Raw genomic sequence first — 23,812 nt, 5'->3', positions numbered from 1 at the left:
GAACCCCAAACCCTGAACCTCGAACCCCGAACACGAAACCTGAAACCCCAAAACCACAAACCTCGAAACCTCGAAAAGTCTAAACCTCGAAACCTAAAACCTCTAACCCAACCCCCAAACCCAAAAACCCAAAAACCCCAAAACCCCGAAACCTAAAACTTGAAACCCCAAACGCTCTACCCAGAAACTCGAAATCACGAACCCCGATCCATGCACCCTAAACCCTGAAACCTAAAACACTAAACCTTAAACCCCTAAAAACCTAAAGCCGTAGACAATAAAACCTAAACTTTAACCCCTAAACCATAAACCCTAAAGTACCCCAAACCACGAACCTTGAACCCGAAACCCTCCCCAATCTCGAAACCAGAACCCTAAAATCCTAAACACTAAACCCTAAAGTACCCCTAACCTCGAACCTCGCACCTCGAACCCTGAACACGAAACCTAAAACCTCAAAACCACAAACCTCGAAACCCAACCCCCAAACCTCCAAACCTCCAAACCCCAACCACCAACCACAAAACCCCTAATCCCTGAAACTCGAAATCTGAAACCTGTAATCCTAACTTCAAACTTTGTTGGTGGAGATAACAATTTCTATTAGTTAGGGAATATCTATGCATTTTGTATTATGGATTGGTTTGAAATGTTGAGTTTCTTATTATGATTCGAATTACATGCATTTTGGGTATCAAACTTTGATTAATATTGGTCATCGTCTCATAATCTAATAACACACAACCCTTTAACTCTAACCTAAACCTTAGACTATGAAACCCCAAACGCTCCACCCCGAATCTTGAAATCACGAACTCCGAACCGATCCATGTACCCTAAACCCTAAACCCCTAAAACCATAAATCCTAAACTTTAACTTAACTCTAAACCGTAAACCCCAAACCCCAATCCCCAATCTCGAAATCCAAACCCAAAATCCTAAACACTAAACCCTAAAGTACCCTTAACCTCTAACCCCAAACCCTAAACCCGAACCCTGAAATTCGAACCTCGAATGTCAAACCTCGAACTTCGAAACCTATAACCCCAAAACCACAAACCTCAAAACCTTAAAATGTTTGAACCTCGAAACCAAAACCCCTAAACCCAAACCCCAAACCTTCCAACCTCCCATCCCCCAAACCCTAAACCCCCAACCCCCAAAACCCCAAAACGTCGAAACCTCAAAAAGCCTGAACCTCGAAACCCAACCCCCAACCCCTCAAACCTTCCAACCCCTAACCCCTAACCCCTAAACCTCCAAAACCCCAACCCCCAACCCCAAAACCCCAAAACCCTGAAACTCGAAATTCGAAACATGTAATCCTAACTCCAAACTTTGCTGGTGGAGATAACAATTTCTATTATTTAAGGAATATCTATTCATTTTGTATTGTCGATTCGTTTGAAAAATTGAGCTTCTTATTATGGGTATCAAACTTTGATTATTATTGGTCATCGTCTCAGAATCTAATAACACACAACCCTATAACTCTAACCTAAATCTTAAACCCTAAACCCTGAAATTCCAAACGCTACACCTCGAATCTTGAAATCACGAACCCCGAACCGATCCATGCACCTTAAACCTTAAACCTTAAACCCTCAAAAACCTAAAACCGTAAACCATAAATCCTAAACTTTAACCCCTAATCCATAAACCCCAAAGTACCCCAAACCACAAACTCCGAACCCCAAACCCCAATCCTGAAATCCAAACCTAAAATCCTAAACACTAAACCCTAAAGTACCCTTAACTCCAAATCTCGAATCATGAACCTCGTACCTCGCACCTTGAACCTCGAACCCTAAACTCGAAATCGAAAACCCTAAAACCACAAACCTTGGAACCTCGAAACCCAAAACCCCTAAACCCAACTGCCAAACCTTCCAATCCCCAACTCCCAAACCCCCAACCCCCAAACCCCAAAACCTCGAACGAAACCCAGAACCCCTAAACCCAACCCTCAACCCCCAAACCCTAAAACCCCGAGACCTAAACCCAACCCCCAACCCCTCAAACCTTCCAACCTCCCAGCCTCCAAACCTCTAAACTCCCAACACCAAAACCCCAAAACCCCGACACATGAAATTCTAAACACTAAACCTTAAAGTACCTTTTGATAGAACTAAGTTATGCACAGCAGAAAAAGAATCGAATTTCTACCCTAATTGCCACAATTAACATGTAACCATAAACTAATCAAATTAGGGTTTTAGAAAATATTAACTTTGAAGCTTTCAAAAAAGTTTGATATCTTCTTACCAATTATAACCGAGACCACCACTAGTACTCAACTGCTATCCTCTAGACAAAGAATCGGGTTGTGGGACCCAATTTTGGTGTAGAAAGTAATGGAGATAAAATGGGATTGAAAGGTTTCCTTTTTTTTCTTTGGTTGAGATGATGAAAATGATAAAAGAGGCAAAAGTCCTTCAACATTTGAAAACACCTCTATTTATAACCTAATTACATGCAAAAATGCATGCAATTCATTGGCCAAATCTCAACACCTAATGTTCCACTAACAATTAGTGGAACTTAGTGGGCTAGGTGTCTATATCTCATATAGCCACATATCCCACTAAGAGTTAGTGGATTATCCAACAAAATGTTGGATTTTCCCACTAACTTAGTCCAAGGGTAAAATGGTCATTAGATATTTCTAGTCAAAAGTCAACTTTGACTTTTCTTAGTCAAAAGTCAATATTTTGACTTTTATCATTTTGTCCATCTTGACTAATTCTAACCTCCCGAGCATGAATCCGCATTCATTTTCCAAAATTCAAATTACATTTGAATATAAGGCCGATCAAAGTTTGACTTTTCAAAGCCAAAAGTTTACTATTTTGACTTTTACTATTTTTGACCAATTTCTTCAATTCCGAGTTCTAGTATGAATCCGCATTCATACTTATAGTATGTAAACATAAAGCTCTATTTCTAATTAGAGACCGACGACTATATCACTATATTTGTCGGTTTCCCTTTCTTCTCCCAATTCGAACAATTCGATTATTTCATCACACTGTTCTAAGTTTAATCCATATGAGCTAGCAGAGGAACCTAATGGACCTATAGATCATGGGCTCAACGATTCAAGATTAACTAGCTAAACTCTTTTAAACCGAGTTAATCACATTCGTTAACTAACGGGTCATTCCACTAAAGTCCCGTAGTTGCACTCCCCTCATATAGATATATTTGTGTCCATTTGATAAAACCATAATCAGTAAGTTAATCCTTCACAGTTGTCGTAACCTTGGCTGGGTCAAAATACCGTTTTACCCCAAGATTACATTTCCTCCTTAAGTCCACTAATCCACTATTGAACAATTGGTTTAAGGTTGAACCTATAAACTTAATCCCTCTCGGGCCAATGAGAGGTGGGGCCCTTGTTCAAGACTTGGATTCAGTGCTTAAGAGAACAACCTATTTACTAACCCTAAAGCGGGTAGGAGTGAATTTCATCTTGTACCCTATGTGCCCAGCTATCCACCCGATCTTACCCCTGAAATGGGAGGCTTTTGGGCCAACGCTGATGAGCTACCGTCACCTATGCAGATCTAAGGATAATCTCGTGTGATCAGGAATTCATAGTTAACTCAGGATTAAGACTAAGTTACCAAGGTCATCAATAATTGAGATAGTCAATTTTAAACAATAAACGGTGTTATAACGTAAAAAAGACTAATTCATGATTCAGTCTTATGTAAACATTTTACATAGGATGTCCCCACTTTCATGTCTCTACATGAACGATTAGGATCACCTCGTTTGTACTACAAAGTGGGCCGCATCCATAGTTTCTCTAAATAAGGCGCCCAACCTTTATTTCATATACTATAGACTATTTAGGCTATATACTCGAACTTGATCCACGTTTATGTTTACACATAAAGTTCAAGTTTATTCAAAAATAGTCTTGGAACTTGATTTATTGGATTTAAGATTATAATATTTAATTTCTCAATAACAACTTTATTGAACAGAATATGATTTACAAACTACGAGTTTTAGGACAAAAAATTCCAACACCTTCGTGAAACGTGGGAGAGAAACGATAACATTATCGTTCAAAATATTCAGGGAGCAAGTATTTATGTGAAAGGCCATATTATTTGGCCATTTGACCTTATGTATTATTGAATTATTTGGTTGGAAATGATAAACTACACATTATTGTCTGCTTGAGTTGTGATCTTGATTATGGGCTATTTGGTATTTTGCCTACAAACTGTATAGTTAATTATCTGTTAGCTTTTATTTTCCTGTCACAACTTTATGTTTCTGTGGCTAATTGTAGCCAAAAGTTTTATTTATCGATTTATTTTCACAACATAAATGAAACCGTGTTTCAAGCATCAGATGCTGCTACATCATTCAAGGAATTCGTCGTAGAGATCCGTAAGTTTTTTCCTTTTGGAGCTGTGATACTAACCTGTTTGAATAAAGGAATCTGACTTGGTCTTTTCTCTTTAGCATTATGGATTAGGTCTTTCTGTTTACCAGATTTTGTAGATGAAGTTTAAGACGTAATCAAAATATAAAGGTTAATGCTAACTGCTAAGCTTATTTCTAAGATGAAAGATGCTTTTATCCCCTCCCCAAAGAATATCATTACTATTTATGTTGTATTTCTGCTAACTAATTCTTGCATAGCATCTGGTTTGATAATTAAAGTAAAGTTTCTGACATGGAGGTTTTCAAGTTGTAATATATATTTATGTTTTAGGTAGATTCCCAAACTTTGAAAAAAACGCTGTAGTACTGAGGTAATTGAACGTTGTATGGAAGAGTATCGGGCTTACCAGGGCCAAGGTATCTTCTTCGATAACAAGTAAGGATAGTCCTGATACTACCTTTCTTTTGTTATTGAAGTTTATTGTTTCTTCTCTCTTGCTTGGTGGTTGTGCACCTATATTGATTTGTACTTCTGTTAATTAATTATAGTCTTTCTCTCTTGTTTGAGTAATTATTGTCTATGATTTTGTTAGCAAAGGCTTCCCGTGAAAATTTAGTTTGTTGTGCTGCATGTCCAGATGATTTTCGTGATTTTAGTTTTAGATACATAAAAAGGATTTTGCATCACAACATGAATGACTATTTCTAAATATGAACCTACAATAACCTCAAATGAATGTCGGATTAAATTGGAAACAGGGCAGATAGAGAGTGAGATGGAGATTGTTTGTATGTGCTTTAGAGCCATCTGTCTCTAAAACGTAGTTTCTTCCCCTTATTTTTTTTTTATAAGAAGTAATTTTATTGATGTATGAAATTTACAAAAGGTTTTGGTGGAACACCCACGCCAATAGAGTTTACAAAGATTTCTCCAATCAGTCAGAAGAGATGCAAGAATAGAGATTGGAATAGCTATAGAGACATGAAAAATTGCACTAAGTCATAGCAGGATAGATTATATTTTAAAAAGAATAAAAAACCTATCTTAAGGCATGCCTTTTCACTAAGGAGGCGATTGTTCATGTTCCTTCCATGCGAATTTGTAAAAATTTCCGAATAAGATGCATCCACATAATTCTTTTAAAGTCAGTAAAGAGTGCCAGTGAGGGTGCATAAAAGAAGGTTCATAATATTTGTTTCATAGGGTGGCATTAACCAAAGGAGAGATAGATCTGCTTCCTAAATTTTTCAGCAAAATGGCAACTAATAAACTGGCTGGTGTTTCATCGACAACTTTACATAATGGGCAACAATGAGAGAATAAAGTCATATGTGGGAACTTGTCACGTGTTAATAATTGCATTATGGCCTAGAAGCACTCTAGGTAAAGCAAAAGCACTCTAGGTAAAAATTATCATCATGTCGAGAGACCAAACAAAATGTTGAATTGAATCGTATTGGTCTCTACTAGGGGTTATTACTCATTTTTGTACTTTCTGTTTTATTTTCCAATTATTTCTTCAATTAAATAAAAGAAAATACTAAATAATAGTAAGTATTATCTTATCCCATTACGAAGGGTATCATCTCATAATTATCTACGACTGTTTATGCTAGTACGACCACACATTAGAGTATTTCTTTTTCAGAAACTAGAAAACGCTCATAGATAGCCTTTTGGTCTAGGTGCTTGACCAAGAAGCACTTAAACAATAGTACGAGAGTGAAAGAAAACATCTGAGTATTTTATTATTAATCATTTTTTTTATATTGAAGGGTTCATAATTGCATTAAACACACCCTTGTGCTTTGGCTATTGTTTGAGGTCTGTACACACCTTGATAGGTGGATGGTATTCTAATTAATGTAAGGCTTTTTTCTATGACTTAAAAGTAATTATTTCTGTTATAATAAACAGATTCTGCACATTTCAGATGTTGAGGTGCGAGAGACCAAGATGATGGGAAGCACTCCATTATCATTGTAGTTGTATGCTCTGACAATCTTTATTCTATAGTTGTGGATTTTGTTTTGTAGGATGAGATGATGTTAACTCCTTTTTATTGAATTTCAACAGTTCCAAACGCAACAGGTCTACTGCATACGTGATGCAAATGGATCAATTAGAGAAGGCGGTAATGTGAGTTATGTTTCTTTTGTTTTCGTCTTTGCTTACACACTAATGCACCTTATGTAATTAGAGTTGAATATTAGACAATCAGAATGAAAATCATCCTGATGAAATATGAAACTTCTGAGTTTCCACTTGCTTCTTGTATTGACTGTTTTACTGTTTCTTCACGGTTTGTATTCATGGTATTTATTTCTGTAACGAATGTTTCATGTTCTGGGAAACATTGCAGAAACACAGAATTTCAACAATCTGTCTAAGCGTTGAAGGAGAAGGCAGAAGAACTTAAGAGTTGCTAGGTCGTTTTAAAAACTCAAGTAATACCTAGACACGTTTTGAGCACGTTTTAGGTTGGTTTGATACTAAGTTTGTTGCACTTACACACTTGGTTGTCATTTGAAGTGCTCTTTTCACACTTTTTGAACTTTTGGTAGCTTATGAGTTACGAACCTACACGTAAGCTTTCTTAGGTCGTTTTTGAAAGTTCAAGTGATACTTAGACACGTTTTGAACTCGTTTTAGGTTGGTTTGAAACTAAGTTTGTTGACCTTACTCACTTGGTTGTCATTTTGGTCTTAAAGTGCTCTTTTCACACTTTTTGAACTTTTTGGTAGGCTATGAGTTACCTGTTGGAATTTTTTGTCCTAAAACTCGTAGTTTGTAATCATATTTTGTTTCAATAAAGTTGTTATTGAGAAATTAAATAATCCTAAATCCAATAAATCAAGTTCCAAGGCTATTTTTTGAATAAACTTGAACTTTATGTGTAAATATAAACGTGGATCAAGTTCGAGTATATATAGCCTAAATAGTCTATAGTATATGAATAAAGGTTGGGCGCCTTATTTAGAGAAACTATGGATGCGGCCCACTTTGTAGTACAAACGAGGTGATCCTGAATCGTTCATGTAGAGACATGAAAGTGGGGGCATCCTATGTAAAGTGTTTACATAAGACTAAACCATGAATTAGTCTTTTTTACGTTATAACACCGTTTACTGTTTAAAACTGACTATCTCGATTATTGATGACCTAGGTAACTTAATCTTAATTCTGAGTTAACTATGAACTCCTGTTCACACGAGATTATCCTTAGATCTGCATAGATGAGGGCAGCTCATCAGGGTTGACCCAATAAGCCTCCCATTTCAGGGGTAAGATCTAGTGGATAACTGGGAACATAGGGTACAAGATGGAATTCACTCCTACCCGCTTTAGGTTTAGTAGATAGGTTGTTCTCTTAAGCACTGAATCCAAGTCTTGAACAAGGGGCCCCACCCTCTCATTGGCCCGAGAGGGATTAAGTTTATAGGTTGAACCTTAAACCAATTGTTCAATAGTGGATTAGTGGGACTTAAGAAGCAAAATGTAATCTTGGGGGTAAAACGGTATTTTGACCCAGCCAAGGTTACGAGCAACCTGTGAAGGATTAACTTACTGATTATGGTTTTATCAAATGGACACACATATATCTATAGTGAGGGGAGTGCAACTACGGGACTTTAGTGGAATGACCGTTAGTTAACGAATGTTGATTAACTCGGTCTAAAAGAGTTTGGCTAGTTAATCTTGAATCGTTGGAGGCCATGATCTATAGGTCCATTAGGTTCCCCTGCTAGCTCATATGGATTAAACTTAGAACAGTGTGATGAAATAAATCGAATTGTTCGAATTGGAAGAAGAAAGAGAAACGACAAATATAGTGATATAGTTGTCGGTCTTCTAATTAGAAATAGAGCTTTCTAATTAGAAATAGAGCTTTATGTTTTACATACTATAAGTATGAATGCGGATTCATACTAAGAAGCTCGGAATTGATGGAATTAGTCAAAAATAGTAAAAAGTCAAAATGTTGACTTTTGACTAAGAAAAGTCAAAGTTTGACTTTTGACTTGAAATATTTAATGACCATTTTACCCTTGGACTAAGTTAGTGACAAAATCCAACATTTTTGTTGGATAATCCACTAACTCTTAGTGGGATATGTGGCTATAGATATAGACACCTAGCCCACTAAGTTCCACTAATTGTTAGTGGAACATTAGGTGTTGAGATTTGGCAAATTAACTACATGCATTTTTGCATGTAATTAGGATAATAGGGGAGTTTTCAAATTGTTGAAGACTTTGCCTTTTTTATTATCCTCCAACATCTCAACAAAAGAAAAAATTTCTACCTTCCAATTCCATTTTATCTTCATTTCTTTCTACACCAAATTGGGTCCCACCCGGTTCTTTGTCCAAGAGAATAGTAGTTGAGTACTAGTGGTGGTCTCGGTTTGAATTGACAAGAGGTATCAAAGTTTTTGAAAGCTTCAAAGGTAATATTTCCTAAAACCTAACTTGATTAGTTTAGGGTTACATGTTAATTGTGGCAATTAGGGTAGAAATTCGATTCTTTTTTCTGCTGTGCATGTCTTAGTTCTATCATTACCAACTTACACTTAAGCTTTGCTAGATTGTTTTCAAAGTCCAAGTGATACTTCGACACACCTTGATCACTTTTTAGGTTGGTTTGGAACTAAGTTTGTTGCACTTGTGCACTTGGTTGCCATTTTGGGTCATGGAGTGCTTTTTTCACACTTTTTGAATTTTGGTAGGCTTTGTGAGTTACAAACTTATACTTAAGCATTGTTTGTCGTTTTGAAATTCAAGTGATACTTACACACGTTTTGAATCATTTTAGGTTAGTTTGAGTTTGTTGCACTTACATACTTGGTTGTCATTTTGGGTCTTCAAGTGCTTTTCACACTTTTTGAACTTTTTGGTAGCTTATTAGTTACGAACCTACATAAGCTTTTTTAGATCCTTTTGAAAGTTCAAGTGATACTTAGACACGTTTTGAACTCGTTTTAGGTTGGTTTGAACTAAGTTTATTGACCTACCCACTTGGTTGCCATTTTGGGTCTTGACGTGTTGTTTTCACACTTTTTGAACTTTTTGGTAGGCTATGGGTTACCAATTACACTTAAGCTTTCTTAGATCGTTTTGAAAGTCAAGTGATACTTAGACACGCCTTGACCACTTTTTAGGTTGGTTTGGAACTAAGTTTGTTGCACTTGCACACTTGGTTGTCATTTTGGATCCTGGAGTGTTTTTTTTTTCCATACTTTTTGAACTTTTTGGTAGGTTATGAGTGACGAACTTACAAACATTCTTAGGTCGTTCTGAAAGTTCAAGTGATACTTAAACACGTTGAAATTTTTTAGATTTGTTTAAGACTAAGTTTGTTTCACTTGCATACTTGTTTCACAAGCATTTTGAACTTTTTGTTAGTTTATGAGTTACGAACTTACACTTAAGCATTGTTAGGTCCTTTTAAACACATTTTGTTGTTTGGAACTATGTTTGTTACACATTTGGTTGACATGTTGGGTCTTGAAGTGCTTTTTTTTACACTTTTTGAAATTTTTGTAGGTTGTGAGTTACGAACTTACGCTTGAGTATTGTTTGGTCGGTTTGAAAGCTTAGACACGTTTTGACCTCTTTTTAGGATGGCTTGAAACTAAGTTCGTTGCACTTAGATACTTCGTTTCCGTTTTGGGTCTTGAAGTACTTTTTTCACACTTTTTGAAATTTTGGTAGGTTGTGAGTTACAAACTTACATTTTAAGCATTGTTTGGTCGTTTTGAAAATTCAAGTGATGCTTACACACATTTTGATTACATTTTAGGCTAGATTGCGTTTGTTGCACTTACACACTTGGTTGTCATTTTTGTTCTTGAAATTCTTTTTTCAACCTTTTTGGTAGATTATGAGTTACAAACTTACACTTAGGATTTGCTAGGTCATTTTGAAAACTCAAGTAATACCTAGACACGTTTTGAGCACGTTTTAGCTTGGTTTGCACTAAGTTTATTGCACTTGCACACTTGGTTGCCATTTTGGGTCTTGTAGTGCTTTTTTCACACTAGTTGAACTTTTTTGGTAGGTTATGAGTTACGAACCTACACGTAAGATTTTTAGGTCGTTTTAAAAGTTCAAGTGATACTGAGACACGTTTTGAACTCGTTGTAGGTTGGTTTGAAACTAAGTTTGTTGACCTTACCCACCTGGTTGCCATTTTGGGTCTTGAAGTGCCCTTTTCACACTTTTTGAACTTTTTGGTAGGCTATGGGTTACCAACTTACACTTAAGCTTTGTTAGGTCGTTTTGAAAGTCCAAGTAATACTTAGACACGCCTTGACCACTTTTTAGGTTCGTTTGGAACTAAGTTTGTTGCACTTGCACACTTGGTTGCCATTTTGGGTCCTGTAGTGTTTTTTTCTTTTCCGTACTTTTTGAATTTTTTGGTAGGTTATGAGTGACAAACTTACAAGTAAACGTTCTTAGGTCGTTCTGAAAGTTCAAGTGATACTTAAACATAGTTTGAACAAATTTTAGATTTGTTTAAGACTAGGTTTGTTTCACTTGCATACTTGGTTGCCATTTTAGGTCTCAAAGTGCATTTTCACACATTTTGAACTTTTTGTTAGTTTGTGAGTTACGAACTTACACTTAAGGATTATTTGGTCATTTTGGGGTTTTGGGTTTTGGGTTTTGGGTTTAGGGTTTAGGGTTTTGGGTTTAGGTTTTGGGTTTAGGGTTTGGGTTTGAGGTTTAGGTTTTGATTTGAGGTTTGAGTTTTGAGTTTAGGTTGGGGTTGGGGTTGGGGTTTGAGGGTTGGAAGGTTTGCGGTTTGGGTTTCCAGGTTTGGACTTTTCGAGGTTTCGAGGTTGGTGGTTTTGGCTTCAGGGTTTCAGGTTCAAGGTTCGAGGTTCGAGGTTCGAGGTTTAGGGTTCAGGGTTAGGGGTATTTAGGGTTTAGTGTTTAGGACTTTGGGTTCCAGTTTCGGGATTGAGGTTTGGGGTTCGTGGTTTGAGGTTTGGGGTACTTTGGGGTGTATGATTTAGGGGTTAAAGTTTAGGATTTATGGTTTGCGATTTCAGATTTCTGGTTTAGGGTGCATGGATCGGTTCGGGGTTCGTGATTTCGAGATTGGGTGAGTGTTTGGGGTTTAGGTTAGAGTATTAAGGCTGGGTGTTATTAGATTCTGAGACGATGACCAATATTAACAACAGTTTGATAAAAAATGCATGTAATTCGAATCATAATAAAAAACTCAATATTTCAAACTAAATCCATGAATATTCCCTAAATAATAAAAATTTTTATCTCCACCAAAAAAAGTTTGAAGTTAGGATTACAGGTTTCGGATTTCGGATTTCGAGTTTGAGGTTTAGGAGTTTAGGGGTTTAGAGGATTTGGGATTTACGGTTTCAATTTTTGGGTTTAGGGTGCATGAACTGGTTCGAGGTTCGTGATTTTGGGCTTTGGGGTGGTGCGTTTGGGGTTTCAGGGTTTAGGGTTGAGGGTAGAGTTTTAAGGCTGTGTGTTATTAGATTTCGAGACGATGACCAATATTAATTAAAGTTTGATACCCAAAATGCATGTAATTCGAATCATAATAAGAAACTTAAAATTTCAAACCAATCCATAATACAAAATACATAGATATTCCCTAAATAATAGAAATTGTTATCTCCACCAACAAAGTTTGAAGTTAGGATTTCAGGTTTCAGATTTTGAGTTTTGGCGTTTAGGGTTTTGTGGTTGGGAGTTTGGAGGTTTGGGTGTTGGAAGGTTTAGGGGTTAAGGGTTGGAAGGTTTGAGAGGTTGGGGTTGGGTTTCGAGGTTTAGACTTTTCGAGGTTTTGAGGTTTTGGGGTTTGGGGGGGTTGAGGTTGGAAGGTTTTGGGTTTGGTATAGAGGTTTTGGGTTTCAAGGTTTAGACTTTTCGAGGTTTCGAAGTTTGTGGTTTTGGGATTATAGGTTTCACGTTCTGGGTTCAAGGTTCGGGTTCGAGGGGGTTTGGGTTTGGGTACTTTAGGGTTTATTATTTAGGATTTTGGGTTCGGGTTTCGGGTTCGGGGTTACTTTAGGTTTTACGGTTTAGGGGTTAAAAGTTTAGGATTTATGGTTTACGGTTTTTTAGGGGTTTAGGGTTTAGGGTTTTAGGTTTCGAGGTTTAAGGTGCATGGATTGGTTCAGTGTTCGTGATTTTGGGATTCAGGGTGGAGCGTTTGGGGTTTCAGGGTTTAGGGTTTAGGTTAGAGTTATAGGGTTGTGTGTTATTAGATTCTGAGACGATGACCAATATTAATCAAAGTTTGATACCCAAAATGCATGTAATTCGAATCATAATAAGAAACTAAAAATTTCTAACCAATCCATAATGCAAAATGCATAGATACTCCCTAAATAATAGAAATTGTTATCTCCACCAACAAAGTTTGAAGTTAGGATTACAGGTTTTAGATATCGATTTTCAGGGTTGGGGGGTTTGGAGGTTTGGGGAGGTTTGGGGTTGTGAAGGTTTGTGGGTTGGGTTTCGAGGTTTGTAGTTTTTGGGTTTTAGGTTTCGTTTCAGGGTTCAAGGTTGGAGGTTCGACGTTCAAGGTTCGGGGTTTGGGGTTTGAGGTTAAAGGTACTTTAGGGTTTAGTGTTTAGGATTTTAGGGTTCGAGTTTCGAGATTGGGGATTGGGGTTGGGGTTCAGGGTTCGTGGTTTGGGGTTCGGGGTTCGTGGTTCGTGGTTTGGTACTTTGGTTACTTTAGGGTTTATGGTTTAAGGGTTAAAATTTAGGATTTATGGTTTACGGTTTTAGGTTTTTAGGGGTTTTCAGGGTTATGGGAGTTCTTTGATTTCAGGTCTCAGGGTAGAGCGTTTCGGTTTTCAAGTTTCAGGTTTCGAGGTTTTTGGGTTTGGGGTTGGGGGTTTGGAGGTTTGGGGTTGGTTAGGGGTTTTAGGTTTCAAGGTTTAGACTTTTCGAGCTTTCGAGCTTTCGAGGTTTGTGGTTTTGGGGTACTTTAGGGTTTATGGTTTAGGGGCTAAAGTTTAGGGTTTATTGTTTACGGTTTACGGTTTTTAGGGATTTAGGGTTTCGTGTTTTAGGTTTCGGGGTTTAAGATGTATGGATCGATTTGGGGTTTGTGATTTCAGGCTCCGGGGTGGAGCGTTTGAGGTTTGAGGTTTTTTGGGTTTAGAAGTTTTGGGGTTTGGGGGTTTGGATTTTAGGGTTTCAGGTTTCGGGGTTTAGGGTGCATGGATCGGTTCGAGGTTCGTGATTTCGAGCATCGGGATGGAGCGTTTGGAGTTTCAAGTTTTGGGTTTAGGAGTTTTGGGGTTTGAAGGTTTGGGGTTTTGTGGTTCGTTTGTTGGGGTTCAAGGTTTAGGTTTCAAGGTTCTGTTTCAAGTTTCGGTTTCAGGTATGTGTTTCTAAGGGTGGATCTTCTTGAAGATTGTTTTGCCCTAAACTAATTTATCTTTTAAGTTTCTTTCTCTCTTCTTAATCTTCTTTATTTAATCATATGTCTTCAAAATTTTCTATGTTATTTAGAGCAGAAGACATGAATCAAAAACCAAGGAGAGAGTAAAGATCGTGCAAAACTATAAGCAAGAAGAGGAAAAGGGAGCATGCGATCTTTTTATATTTTCTCTTCTATATTGTACTATTTAAGAAAAGATAAATTCAAGAGATAAGAATATGTAAAACTTTTATTATATATGTGTGTATGGCTGCTATTATTGTAAAAATAAAAATATGCTTTCAATTGTTTAACTAACAAAAATTTCAGCAAGGTTCAACTAAAGTTCCTACACGTGCCAAGAACCCCCAACAACAGCGCCATTTGCTTTATCATTCTCGGAGAATCATTCTCCTGCCCCAAATACACTCCATGTCTTTTTTTATTTTGATGATCAACGACTACTTTTTTATTTTTATTATCGGTAAAATGGTAAAAAGAAAATGAAGTTTAACCCCTTCCCCCTACCGTTTTGTGAAGGAGGGTTGCTGTTCAAAATGAGTGACAGTAATATGCAATATGTAACATCTACTTCATACCTTCTGTTAACTTACACCAAATACTTGATCTCCACCAATATGGTTGCTAACTATGGGGACACCACAATCACTCCCAAACCCTCAATTCCATCACCAAGGAACAGGTATTTTTCGAATTTGGACCATGTCTATTTTTGTGGATATTACTTTTTTTTTTTTTTATAGTCGTTTGTTAACATGTTGGGGTGTTTGGGTCTAGATTTGCAAGGAAGGGAGTTGGCTAAAATAGCTCACTCCTTGTTCGGATCTCGAATTATGAAAATCCTAGTATTAGGAGTTTATAGAGTCTAGTAGAGTATGAGAGGAAAGGGGATAACTCCGGTCAAAGGAGCTATAGGCGCAAAGATATCATTCACAAAAGAGTTTGTTTAGGGGTTTACGGGTCTAGGGTTTAGGGTTTGACTAAATTAAATTGTATTTAGTCAAATTAATTTTGAAATTGTGAAAATATACGTGGATGTATTTTCCACTGCATCTTTTTTTTTTCCATCTCTTTTGAATAATTTTCAAAGTATTTCAACAAGTATAGTTTTGTAACTTCACAAAAAAATAATTTAACAAATATCGTAGTAAATAATAAATATTATAGGAAATTGAGGATTTGAAATAGTGTTTAAGATAGTTAATTTGAGATTTTTAAATACCATTTACTATAGCAAAGGGGTTTAGGGGTTAGGGATTCGGGGTTTACGGTTTTTGTTAGGCTAGCGGTTTATTTATCAATGGGTTCATGTTCTAGTTTCTATTTTCTATTTTAAATAATGTACAACAGAGTTGTGGATTGCCATTGTCCACAAAATCAGAGTACCTTTCATTTATTTTCTCTCTTCAAGCTTTCTCTCAGAGCTAGTTTTTCCGTAATAACTCCACGAATTTCTAATTTGCTTTTATGTTATCCTTTGTTCTTCTTGTCTTCTTCACATAAAAAAGACGATCAAATTTCTACAAATTATTCTACCATTTCTCCCACAAAAAGTTCGCCCTGTAATTACATTTCTTTGTGTTTTCATTATCCTTTACTATTCTGCCCCTTTTTTTTATTAACCTCTACAAGCCCCTCGTCTTTTGCCTATTTTTTTTGTAAGAAGGATGTTGAGCCGTGGTTGCCTAAGGGTATCAATTACTAGGAGTGCAATGAAGATAATAGAAAATATTAAAGAGATCATGGACAAAACCACAACAATTATGAAATTAATCATAAACTTCCTTTTCAGGTTACATTCTCTTTCTCTCTTATTTGCTAACTATGTTGCAATATTTTCTTATTTATGTTGTTTTGAAGGTTGCACCATATTATTTTCCATCATTCCTTTATAAGTTAGGCTCTTGTCGAAAAAAATTTCCTTCGACATGGTAATTTTAAGTTATTTATGATCTCAATGTGAAATCACACAAGAATTATTAATTTATGAATATGGTAGATCTTTAGATGTAGATTTTTTAAAAAAAATTTCATATTTTGGTAACTGGTTTTCTTTATTATTTTAATAAATAGGAATCGACTTGCATTTTTTTAGTTTTTTTTTTTTTTGTAAAAATAATGATTTGATTTGTTTGTTTTTAAGTATTGGGTTTGGCAAGATGTGGTTATCTCACATCCATTTTTTTTATAGAAAAGTTTGACTCAAAGACTATAAAAGAAACCTATTTCATTTATTTAGAAATTCTCACTTATAAACATTTTAAGTTTTAGTGTGATTACTCTAATTAAATTCCTTCTGTATTATCTAGTTGGAGAGTGGATAAAAAATGTGAGTGGTTAAAAACTTTGAGAATGTGTTCTTATAATGGGGTCTCTCATGAGAGAGTGTTCTTGTAATTGGGGTCGGGCTTTGAGACTCAAATTAACTACCAAATAGGCAAGACTATGGTTTGGTATTTTTATAAGTTAATTTTGGGTCGAGCATTGTGGACTTTCCATATACGTTTAAAATTTTAAGTGAGAATAAATTATTGCTAGGATTTGAGTAAATAGACGATGGGCCTTTCATTTTGGGCCATAGAGTACAATTTTCGAAATGGATCCAAACGAAGGAAAGTCACTCATTGTGTGTGTGAACCTGATAAAGCCACGTAGGTTGAAGTTGCATAGACCAATTCTTTCGATCGTGTTGTTGGTTATCATACTTGTATCTTTAAAGTAGTTTGAACGAAAATGGACGATCGAGACACAAATAGCACTACACCAAAATGAACTTTTAATAGCCCATTATTTTAAATGGGATGTGGAAAAGAACAACAAAGAAAAAGCGGGAAATAAATATTTAAGTTCCCTCTAAATATTTTCCCCCATTTTCGGCCTCTTTCAATCTAATTCATTTTGCTCTCTAGTGCGCTCTAGCACGACTACGAAAGCCACGTTGAAACCCAACACGACGACTGCGATACCCTGCCTCTCACGATTGTTTCACAACAACATGCTGATCTCTCACCGTCGTCCACATTGGTTTTGCTTAGGGTTCGTCGTCTACCAGCCCATCCTCTGCTACTGTTAGACACTTGAAGCTAATGATTCAAGGTTAGTCTTTCTTCTTCCTTTCTTCTACCTCGTTTTTATGGTAAGTGCATTGAATGGAATATCACAGTATATAAACTCTTTTCACCATTCCAAACTCTGAAATATTACTGTTGACCCAAATAATTTATCCACCATACTGTAGATCTTAAGTTCCACATCCTCTAACAACCTCTGCTTACTATCTCTTTGCATCAACAACAATGTAAATACCTTCCAACTTCTATGCTCTCCTCGGTTATTGTCTCTTAATTTATGGGTAAGCTATTTTTCTATAGAAAAGTAGTTGGTGTGAAACAACCAATGGTCTGCATCAACTTCTATTTCATGAGCTTCGTAAACAAGTTTGGCATCAATACAATGTACTTTGGCTTTGACTTTATCTGTTTTCTTGTTGTACTGTATGTAGTTCAATTTTTGTCCTTTCGTGAATGCTGATTGTTCATATTTGTAGCATTAGATGGAAGAAGGAATTGTAGGGACATTAATAAAGAACCTTGTGACGTCATTTTTTTTAACTATCTAATTGAATAAATTGTAATGTTGGACAAGTAGAGTGCTTAGAATTAAATTTCTAATAATGATCCGCCAACTATTTAAGTCAAACAAGAACTGGATTTTACAACTTCAACTTTTATACACTACTTCTAACTTCATGGGCAAACACACCCTACAAACTCATACTAACATACAAATTATGGAGAGATTATGAAATTCTATATTTAAGAGTTTGGTAACAATTTTTTATTCCACTTGGGACGTAGTTGAAAACCTATTTCGAGATAGATACATTTTAATATTTTTTATATCTTTCGAGATAAGATATAAAATATTATTAAAATTAAGGTGATTCATTTTTTATCTTTTATACATTTTTTTTTATTTCACAAATGTATTTTTTTTTGTTCTTGATGTATGATAATTTTAAATTTTATTTGTTGACTTTTTTTTTTTAATTCTAATAACCGATAAGAAGTATATGTTTATGGATTATTTAAACTTTTAATTATTTTCATTCATAAGTAATATTAAAAAGAATATGGATTATTATTATTGCCTTTTATACAAAACCCTCTCCGTCAAAGTTGGGAATTGACAAAAATAGGCCAAAAATGGGTAGATAAAGATTTTTAGGATTGATTGTAAAAAAGTTGACATTTAGGATAAATTAGAAGTAAAATGACGAAAATACCCTCATTTAATTTCCTCCTTCCTCTTTCCTTTTTCCTTCCTTCAACTTTTGGTGCCTCCGGTGAATGTTTCTTCTCTTCCGTCCATTTCTTTTCCACTTCCATCAATTTCTTCTCCACAACTCTCCACTATTAATCCTCTAGGCTTGTAAACTGATTGAACTTTTCTTTAATCCCTTTTAGCCTATCTCGTACACATCTCGTACACATCTCGCACCTATCTCGTACACATCTCACACCTATCTTGCACATTTCAAAACTTTTACTAATAATTTCAAAATCAAATTGTTATCCCTACTGTCTCGTACACATCTCGCACCTATCTAGTAAGGGTTGGAATAATACATTAAAGATAATGAAAGAACAAAATTCTTCTCAACTACATCGATTATAATATCTATATCACAAATGATCAACTTCAAGAATACAATTAAATGGTTCGACATAAGTTCAAATAAATACAAAACAATAACTCCAGTTTCTGTAATGCCTACCCTAAAGCTAATTACACCATGTGTGTCCATATCTTTTGCTTTTAATAAGCCATCAAGCGTTGTTTGATACTTGCTTTCCACTAGTTGTCCAATCTTCAACTAGAGCAACCAAATTTCCTACCTGGTATACATAAGTAACATATAAGCAATAAAAATGAGGAAAAAAATCTATGTAAAGAAAGATATAGAAATTGTTGACACACAATCCATAGAAATTGTTGTTGTTGTCCAAGTCGCCCAATAGATGTCGTTGCTACCCAAGTCATCGCCACTCCATCTGATCGATTGTCTCCGTTTGTTGGTTGGGATTTGTTATCTCTGTAAATGGAGTCACCTGCGAGCAGCATAATATGTGTTGGTGAGGAGAAATCGTGGGTTTCAAAATTTTAGAGCTTTTTTAAACTAAAGGGTAATTTAGATATTTCACATACCCATTTGTCCCAAAACTCTTCTTTTTAAAATTTGGTCTCAAAAGTCTTAAATGTGGTCAAATTTGTACTCTTCTTGGCAATTCCCCGTCAAATTTCTTCCCCATCCTTCTTGGGAATTGACAAAAATAGGCAAAAGATGAGGTAGATAAAGATTTTTAGGATTGATTGTAAAAAAGTTGACATTTAGGACAAATTAGAGGTGAAATGACGAAAATACTCTCATTTAATTTCCTCCTTCCTCTTTTCTTTTTCCTTCCTTCAACTTTTGGTGCCTACGTTTCTTCTCTTCCATCCATTTCTTCTCCACTATTAATCCTCTAGGCTTGTAAACTGATTGAACTTTTCTTTAATCCCTCTTAGCCTATCTCGTACACATCTCGCACCTATCTCATACACATCTTTGTGAATGTTCCACAATGAAATCACCGAAACTATCATTGTTTTTGTAGTTTTGTGAATGAAAAATGGGAAAGGAAGAAAAAAGAAATCAAAGGTTTTGTGATAATGAGGAAAAATGGAATACGCACAGGAGAGATGAGAGAAAAATGAAATATTCTTTTTGGAAGTGAGAAAATGGAGGAAGAAGAAGGAATTCCATAAATTGCTTTTTAGGTTTTTTATAACTAAAGGGTAATATAGACTTTTCTTAGTTAATTTGTCTTAAATGTCATATTTTTTAAAATTTATCCTAAAACTTTTTAAACCCTTAAAAATTATCCTATTTTTTTGTTAATTTCCCATGTAACACTTCTCCCTCACAAACTTATACTTATCCTTAGAACACACTATTGCTTTTTATAATGTACATGGCCTTAACTTGACGATCATCTCTAGCACATTCTTTCATTTTTCTCATCTAAAACCGTAATAGGAATGGTTATCGCGTTATAAAATGTAGTAGTGCACTATGATGTAAGAAAAATGTTAGAATCCTTTACGACGGGACGAGTTTATTAATCGTAAAAGACCTCGTGAACAAATCATTCTTACAAAAAGATTCCTATGTAAATTTGATTGCTTTGAATAGTAAAATAGGTAAGTATCATATTATGGATAATATAAATGTGTCGATGAGTTGTGACCAAAAAAATTGTAGTTCACATCTTTTGATCTTTATTGTACTAAAAAAATAAATTTAATCGAGATCAAAACATAATTTCTTTGACCGACCTAAAACACGTTCTCTAAATCTTACCTACTCTTTTTTTGAAATATATTAACTTTTTCTTTTTTTGTTTTAAAAAAAAGTTCTTCCTTCGATTAAATTTTAATTTTCTCTCACGAATGAATCAATTGTTCAAGTAAGTGGTTTTAGTGGCAAATTAAATTACGGGACTTAGTTCTTAAATGCACTTTGAAAAGAAATTACATAGAAAAGTCAATATATGGAAAAAAAGAGATGTTTTAGAGATGACTAAGAAATAGGGTATGGTTGCGTAACAAAATTGCCGACAAATATAATAACATAATATCAAAGAAGAACAAAGAGATTGTGAGACGAAAATATTCATAACTCGTTTAGTGCAATATTACTTACTATTTGGAGGATTGTATGCCCTAATAGAAAAAAAAAATTCAACTTATAAAGAGTTAAATTACAATGGAGTATTATCTGTATAGCTTATTCTTTAGTTTTAACTTTAACTTCTCCCTCCTCACTCCTACAATTACTCTCTTCTTCAAGCTTTGTATGGATCCCATCAATATAATGTACTTATACTCCCCTCAATTGAGTGTATGACCGCCCCCTTACCTTCGTAAGAAAGCTTTTTCCAAGCTTTGATTGAACTCACTTCAATACAACATCAAAAACCCATCTCAAAGTTCTCTAATTGATTTCGTACAGTCACAATAACATCCAACCAAGCCTACTTGACTACAGTGTACATGTGTATATGTGTATATAGGCCTTGAAAATATCTTTTAGAGTATATAAGATTTACACATATATTTGAAGTCTTCAAACTTTCTTTTTTAGAATATCAAGGACGTCATGTATATAAGATTTTTTTTAGATGGCACAATGTTTTTGTGGACACAAAGTTCGATAAATTTCGAATGTTGATGGATCATCCATTAAAATTTAAAAAGGATCCATATTTTAGATTTTTTTTTGCATTTGCTATTATAAGTGAAATTACCAATAACAAATATGTATGACAACTCTTAATAGTTGATTCTTGCAACTTAATCTTGTTATAGCTCGTGATGACTTGACACTTGCTCGCTTTTGCTACTTGTTCTTGATTCCCACTCTATCATATTGATAGAAATTAAAGTTGAGCAATCAAAAAATAAGAAACGAGTATCAAGATAAGCATGCAAGAATCGAGCATTGAAGATCAAGGTATGCTTCACATGATTGTTATGGCAATTTTTCTTATGGTGGAAGTAGAATGTTAAAAATAATTATGTGAGAATTGACCTTTTTCTTTTGCTTTCACTCTTTGCTGTTTGCTTTGTTGCTCCATTGCACCTGATGGTCAGTGACAAATGGAGTAAGAAAGATTTGAGAATGAATTGCACAAATTGACGAAAGCAAATTAAGAAGAAGAAAAGGTAGATAGGTGCGAGATAGGTGCAAGATTTAGGACATTTAGGACAAATTAACCTGTGTACGAGAATAGGTGCGAGATGGTGCAAGATGGTGCGAGATAACTTAGGAACGGTAGCAATTTGATTGTGAAACTCATAGTGAAAGTTTGAAATGTGCAAAATGTTGTGAGATAGGTTTGAGATGCGTGCGGAATAGACCCACTTAAAAGGGATATATATGTTTGTAAAATTAGAAAAATAACTAAAACATAAAATAAATTCACTTAATTTTTTTTCCATACTCCACTATGATATTGTTACATATCGAAAGACTTACATGTATCATGATCCAACGTTATCCTTGAAAAACAACTATACACAACACATGAGTTTTTTTTTTCAAACTAAACTTCAAAATTCAAACATCTCATAAATCAAGTTGTTCATTGATTTTGATTAACGAAATCTCACTATAAAGCATGATGAAAAAATGGCATTCAAGGATCTAAATTGTTCATTTATTTGGCAAGATGCTCACTCAATTATACATTATTTGATTGTAAAATGGCAACAATATTCACCTAATGACTACGGAACTACTACAAAAGGGTAAAATTTAATGAAAAGGGTCTTCATCTCTCAAGTCTATTTCCCTCCCATTGTCTAACTAGTGCTTGTACTTGAAATGTCAAAAATTTTCCACTTGAATTGCATCTTAAAAACCATCTAAGGGGGAAAAGTACCATCTTATCTTGATAATCAATTCCCCACAAATTAACATTACTATTGAACCTTGTTACCACTGAGGGAAACCGTTGCCTCTCAACTGACCATAGGCCATCTTGGCTACTTCCTCGACCCAAACTATGAGAACCAAACCGTCCCTTAGGAGCATCTGACTGGTAACTACCTCTCCCTCTTTCCCTTCCTATTCATGGCACCACCAACAAATGCATCAAGAACCATCCATGTGAGCCAATCCAAACAAATAATCAAAACAAGGGCCTCCAAGACCTAATAAATACACATCATTAGGTAGAAATCTACCAAATTTTTTAAATTATTGCTCCATTTTAGCTACAGTAACAACCTGCAAGTTTCTAAAATAGACAGATTTTGAAAAATCGACCAACCATCTTCACCATTTGCTTCCGCGATGTTAGTCGCAATTAGGTCTTATGGAGCTGAACGATACCTTCTTTAAAATCTGACAGAGAAAGTCGTGGGCGACGACGTTCCGGTGAGGAAGGTTGAGCCAAAGAGAGACATAGCAAGCTAGGCAAAAACCTCCAATGCCGCTAAACATTGTGTGGTAGATGTCGAGTTGTTTGGCTACGTAGTCCAACTAAGAAAGATATCGAAGATGATACATAGTGGGAGACAACCATGACAACGAGCTGTGAGAGCTTAAATGACTTCTATGAAAGAGGATTTGATTTCAAGAAAGGAAGAAGCTTGAAAAAGGCAAAGAATGAGGTGATAAGGAACGACATGGTTTTCAAAGGCCGGTGGGAGACCATGGGAGGAGTTTGAGAAAGGAATTTCAAGAAAACGAATTAAAGAATGGAAAAGGAAGAAAAAGGAAATTTTGTGAAAATGAGGGAAAATGAAATACAAGAAGGGATGAGAGAAAAATGAAATATTTTTAGAAAGTGGAAAAAGAGGGAGAAGGAGAAGAGAGGATTCATAAATTGATTTGAGGATATTTTTTAACTTGAGGGTAATATAGACTTTTTCCAACTAATTTGTCCTAACAGTCATAATTTTTAAAATTCATCTCAAATCTCTTTACATCCTTCAAAATTATCCTATTTTTTTATAATTCCCCATCCTTCTTCCAACGGTAACTCTCTCTACTTCCTCTTCCCTCTCTCATTCTCTTTCGCTCTCTGTGAGTTGCCCATCTTGCCGATCCACGCCATCGTCTTCTCCTAGCCCTAACGGCGCCGGAATCAAGAGCGGCAGACCCCTCGGAAACCCAATTCGTCTTCCAAAGTCCTTTTGTTCCACCATCACCGTCAGATCCCGACTCCATGGTTCCTGATTCCAAACCCTCGCGGCTAGGTGGAAGCGGGCCTCCCTCTTCTAACCCACTTAAGCGGAGGTATGAAGACCGTTCCTGAGAATTCCATCTCTGGATTGTCTGATTCGGGTGTGAAGGTACTTTACGTGTTGTGGTGTGATTATGGGGGTTTTGGATTATTTGTCTTAATTTCGGTGGTGTAGTG

The 23,812-nt window shown here is 35.6% G+C and overlaps 1 protein-coding gene across 1 annotated transcript in view; it reads left to right on the top strand.

Annotated features, from left to right (window-relative positions):
* The window catches only part of LOC116406292 (NAD-dependent malic enzyme 62 kDa isoform, mitochondrial-like), a 68,984-nt gene that overhangs the window by 28,445 nt on the left and 16,727 nt on the right, over positions 1-23,812 (top strand). The window lies entirely within an intron of this gene.

The sequence above is a fragment of the Cucumis sativus genome, unplaced genomic scaffold (genome assembly GCF_000004075.3).
Source record: "Cucumis sativus cultivar 9930 unplaced genomic scaffold, Cucumber_9930_V3 scaffold84, whole genome shotgun sequence".
Taxonomy (NCBI): domain Eukaryota; kingdom Viridiplantae; phylum Streptophyta; class Magnoliopsida; order Cucurbitales; family Cucurbitaceae; genus Cucumis; species Cucumis sativus.
The sequence above is the reverse complement of the archived record's forward strand: the minus strand, read 5'-3'. Positions and strand labels throughout refer to the sequence as shown.